The sequence below is a fragment of the Sesamum indicum genome, linkage group LG9 (assembly GCF_026168435.1).
Source record: "Sesamum indicum cultivar Baizhima isolate 11 linkage group LG9, ASM2616843v1, whole genome shotgun sequence".
NCBI lineage: Eukaryota > Viridiplantae > Streptophyta > Magnoliopsida > Lamiales > Pedaliaceae > Sesamum > Sesamum indicum.
This window is the reverse complement of record NC_142665.1, coordinates 13443327-13449326: the sequence shown is the minus strand read 5'-3', so window position 1 is coordinate 13449326 and position 6000 is coordinate 13443327.

Below are 6000 nucleotides of genomic sequence, written 5' to 3'. Positions count from 1 at the left end.
CTAGACTAATTATGCGCTGGCGCATATCTTCCATAATCAGGTTTGCTACCATGCTAGGAGGGTTCTCAACTTGCTCAAATCTTCTAGTGTTCCTCTCCTTCCAAATATGATAAACACACGATCCTAATAGTGCACGGTATGCATTGTTGATGATATGTTTCCCACGCCATTTTCGTGCCCCCCATACAATATCTTGTGTCCATTCCCGATTACGCCACTGAAATCGTACCATGCATCGTATAGTGCTGATGCATCGTCTACTAAATCTTCAGTGGAAGAACAAGTGGTCGTGTGATTCGACCATGTCATCATTGCAAAGTACGCAATGCCCAAGGTGGGATAACCATGGTTTATCCGTTGTGGCCAGCTTCTCCAGAATCGCAAGCCACAGGATGAACATATGACGAGGAATCTTCAGAGGGCCTGAAAGTAGTGAAGTCCAGTCTACTTTCGGTCCCGGTGGCATCATAAGCCGATAGAGCTCCTGAGTGGTGGGGCTCCCATTCATAAATCTCTAAATAATCCGATCTGATCCTCCATAGATACGAGGCAGTGTGTGAGTAATCTCTAAGCACTCCATGTCCGTAATCAATGGCCACTGCCATTGATTCTCGTGGATAACTGAATTCAATGTAGCATTCTCGTGCATACCCAATCTGGAAGGCCCTCGTGGGAATCTGTCTATGAGTGGTCCAAGGGTGTGCCATGGATCCTTCCATAAATAAAATTCACTCCCCTCACCAATGCGGTATTCAACGATAGATCGTATCCAAGTACGCAAACGCAAGAGTTTCCTCCATCCCCATGGCCCCTTATGATCCGGTATAGTCCAGATTGAACTATCCCGTAAGCGTCCACTAATCAACCAATCCACCTATATCGACGTCCTGTCACATCGGATGACCTCGCATAGTTTTTTGCACATAAGAGCACGGTTTTATTAAAACAAGTTTGTTTCCCATTTATACTAACTTGTAGTTATTATTACGCTTAGCAAATGCATAACACAGTTGCTTGGGTCTAGATCTACGTTTGGGTCAAGTCTCGTCGGATTGTGAGAACGATCAAAATTCAGTTCTTTTGCACGGTTTATTAAAGCAAGTTTGTATCCCTTTTATACTAACTTGTAGTTATTATTACGCTTAGGAAATGTATAACACAAATGTGTCTACCGTACACTACAAATGTATAACTTTTGCAGATCTTACCGTACACTACTTGCAGCATGTGTCTACCACATATGGAGGGAAAGGAATTTGAGGAGATTTGAACACACTGAGAGGACACCAGCCACTTTGAGCATCCTGATCACTGATGATGTCAAACACAGAATTCTTAGTGTCAATTTACCTTCAACAATCAGTACACGAGCATTGTATAGATTATGGCGTATCCCTTGGGTTGAGGGAGAAACCAATTGAAGAACACATGTTGTACTGTACCATTACTTATATTAATGAAATTTACATTTACCAAAAAAATGTATGACACAAATGCTTGGGTGTAGATCTACGTTTGGGTCAAGTTTCGTCGAATTTTGAGAATGTTCAAAATTTAGCTGTTTAGCACAGTTTTATTAAAGCAAATTTGTTTCCCTTTTATACTAACTTGTAGTTATTATTACGCTTAGCAAATGTATAATACAAATGCTTGGGTCTAGATTTACGTTTGGATCAAGTTTCGTCGAATTTTGAGAACGTTCAAAATTTAGCAGTTTAGCACAGTTTTATTAAACCAAGTCTGTTTCCCTTTTATACTAACTTGTGGTTATTATTACGCTTAGCAAATTTACAGCACAAATGCTTTGATCTAGACCAACGTTTGGTTCAAGTTTCCTCGAATTCTGAGAACATTCAAAAGTTACCTGTTTTGCACGGTTTTATTAAAGCATGTTTGTTTCCCTTTTATACTAACTTGTAGTTATTATTACGCTTAGCAAATTTACAACACAAATGCTTTGATCTAGACCAACGTTTGGGTCAAGTTTCGTCGAATTCTGAGAACGTTCAAAATTTAGCTGTTTTGCACGGTTTTATTAAAGCAAGTTTGTTTTCGTTTTATACTAACTTGTAGTCATTATTTTGCTTAGGAAAATTTAAAACACAAATTCTTGGGTCTAGACCTACGTTTGGGTCAAGTTTCGTCGAATTCTGAGAACGCTCAAAATTTAGCTGTTTTCCACTGTTTTACTAAAACAAGATTTTTTCCCTTTTATACTAACTTCTAGTTATTACTATTGCTTAACAAATTTACAATACAAATGCTTGGGTCTAGACCAACGTTTGGGTCAAGCTTCGTCGAATTCTAAGAACGATAAAAGATTAGCTGTTTTGCACGATTTTTTTGGTAAAATGTAATTTTCATTAATGAAGGAAAAAAATATTACAACAATGCCCCTCGTCAGGTGTCTCCCTCGACAGGCCAAGGTATCCACCATAGTCTATATAATGCACGTGTGCTAACAGAGCTAGGGAGTTCTAGACTAATTATGCGCTGGCGCATATCTTCCATAATCAGGTTTGCTACCATGCTAGGAGGGTTCTCAACTTGCTCAAATCTTCTAGTGTTCCTCTCCTTCCAAATATGATAAACACACGATCCTAATAGTGCACGGTATGCATTGTTGATGATATGTTTCCCACGCCATTTTCGTGCCCCCCATACAATATCTTGTGTCCATTCCCGATTACGCCACTGAAATCGTACCATGCATCGTATAGTGCTGATGCATCGTCTACTAAATCTTCAGTGGAAGAACAAGTGGTCGTGTGATTCGACCATGTCATCATTGCAAAGTACGCAATGCCCAAGGTGGGATAACCATGGTTTATCCGTTGTGGCCAGCTTCTCCAGAATCGCAAGCCACAGGATGAACATATGACGAGGAATCTTCAGAGGGCCTGAAAGTAGTGAAGTCCAGTCTACTTTCGGTCCCGGTGGCATCATAAGCCGATAGAGCTCCTGAGTGGTGGGGCTCCCATTCATAAATCTCTAAATAATCCGATCTGATCCTCCATAGATACGAGGCAGTGTGTGAGTAATCTCTAAGCACTCCATGTCCGTAATCAATGGCCACTGCCATTGATTCTCGTGGATAACTGAATTCAATGTAGCATTCTCGTGCATACCCAATCTGGAAGGCCCTCGTGGGAATCTGTCTATGAGTGGTCCAAGGGTGTGCCATGGATCCTTCCATAAATAAAATTCACTCCCCTCACCAATGCGGTATTCAACGATAGATCGTATCCAAGTACGCAAACGCAAGAGTTTCCTCCATCCCCATGGCCCCTTATGATCCGGTATAGTCCAGATTGAACTATCCCGTAAGCGTCCACTAATCAACCAATCCACCTATATCGACGTCCTGTCACATCGGATGACCTCGCATAGTTTTTTGCACATAAGAGCACGGTTTTATTAAAACAAGTTTGTTTCCCATTTATACTAACTTGTAGTTATTATTACGCTTAGCAAATGCATAACACAGTTGCTTGGGTCTAGATCTACGTTTGGGTCAAGTCTCGTCGGATTGTGAGAACGATCAAAATTCAGTTCTTTTGCACGGTTTATTAAAGCAAGTTTGTATCCCTTTTATACTAACTTGTAGTTATTATTACGCTTAGGAAATGTATAACACAAATGTGTCTACCGTACACTACAAATGTATAACTTTTGCAGATCTTACCGTACACTACTTGCAGCATGTGTCTACCACATATGGAGGGAAAGGAATTTGAGGAGATTTGAACACACTGAGAGGACACCAGCCACTTTGAGCATCCTGATCACTGATGATGTCAAACACAGAATTCTTAGTGTCAATTTACCTTCAACAATCAGTACACGAGCATTGTATAGATTATGGCGTATCCCTTGGGTTGAGGGAGAAACCAATTGAAGAACACATGTTGTACTGTACCATTACTTATATTAATGAAATTTACATTTACCAAAAAAATGTATGACACAAATGCTTGGGTGTAGATCTACGTTTGGGTCAAGTTTCGTCGAATTTTGAGAATGTTCAAAATTTAGCTGTTTAGCACAGTTTTATTAAAGCAAATTTGTTTCCCTTTTATACTAACTTGTAGTTATTATTACGCTTAGCAAATGTATAATACAAATGCTTGGGTCTAGATTTACGTTTGGATCAAGTTTCGTCGAATTTTGAGAACGTTCAAAATTTAGCAGTTTAGCACAGTTTTATTAAACCAAGTCTGTTTCCCTTTTATACTAACTTGTGGTTATTATTACGCTTAGCAAATTTACAGCACAAATGCTTTGATCTAGACCAACGTTTGGTTCAAGTTTCCTCGAATTCTGAGAACATTCAAAAGTTACCTGTTTTGCACGGTTTTATTAAAGCATGTTTGTTTCCCTTTTATACTAACTTGTAGTTATTATTACGCTTAGCAAATTTACAACACAAATGCTTTGATCTAGACCAACGTTTGGGTCAAGTTTCGTCGAATTCTGAGAACGTTCAAAATTTAGCTGTTTTGCACGGTTTTATTAAAGCAAGTTTGTTTTCGTTTTATACTAACTTGTAGTCATTATTTTGCTTAGGAAAATTTAAAACACAAATTCTTGGGTCTAGACCTACGTTTGGGTCAAGTTTCGTCGAATTCTGAGAACGCTCAAAATTTAGCTGTTTTCCACTGTTTTACTAAAACAAGATTTTTTCCCTTTTATACTAACTTCTAGTTATTACTATTGCTTAACAAATTTACAATACAAATGCTTGGGTCTAGACCAACGTTTGGGTCAAGCTTCGTCGAATTCTAAGAACGATAAAAGATTAGCTGTTTTGCACGATTTTTTTGGTAAAATGTAATTTTCATTAATGAAGGAAAAAAATATTACAACAATGCCCCTCGTCAGGTGTCTCCCTCGACAGGCCAAGGTATCCACCATAGTCTATATAATGCACGTGTGCTAACAGAGCTAGGGAGTTCTAGACTAATTATGCGCTGGCGCATATCTTCCATAATCAGGTTTGCTACCATGCTAGGAGGGTTCTCAACTTGCTCAAATCTTCTAGTGTTCCTCTCCTTCCAAATATGATAAACACACGATCCTAATAGTGCACGGTATGCATTGTTGATGATATGTTTCCCACGCCATTTTCGTGCCCCCCATACAATATCTTGTGTCCATTCCCGATTACGCCACTGAAATCGTACCATGCATCGTATAGTGCTGATGCATCGTCTACTAAATCTTCAGTGGAAGAACAAGTGGTCGTGTGATTCGACCATGTCATCATTGCAAAGTACGCAATGCCCAAGGTGGGATAACCATGGTTTATCCGTTGTGGCCAGCTTCTCCAGAATCGCAAGCCACAGGATGAACATATGACGAGGAATCTTCAGAGGGCCTGAAAGTAGTGAAGTCCAGTCTACTTTCGGTCCCGGTGGCATCATAAGCCGATAGAGCTCCTGAGTGGTGGGGCTCCCATTCATAAATCTCTAAATAATCCGATCTGATCCTCCATAGATACGAGGCAGTGTGTGAGTAATCTCTAAGCACTCCATGTCCGTAATCAATGGCCACTGCCATTGATTCTCGTGGATAACTGAATTCAATGTAGCATTCTCGTGCATACCCAATCTGGAAGGCCCTCGTGGGAATCTGTCTATGAGTGGTCCAAGGGTGTGCCATGGATCCTTCCATAAATAAAATTCACTCCCCTCACCAATGCGGTATTCAACGATAGATCGTATCCAAGTACGCAAACGCAAGAGTTTCCTCCATCCCCATGGCCCCTTATGATCCGGTATAGTCCAGATTGAACTATCCCGTAAGCGTCCACTAATCAACCAATCCACCTATATCGACGTCCTGTCACATCGGATGACCTCGCATAGTTTTTTGCACATAAGAGCACGGTTTTATTAAAACAAGTTTGTTTCCCATTTATACTAACTTGTAGTTATTATTACGCTTAGCAAATGCATAACACAGTTGCTTGGGTCTAGATCTACGTTTGGGTCAAGTCTC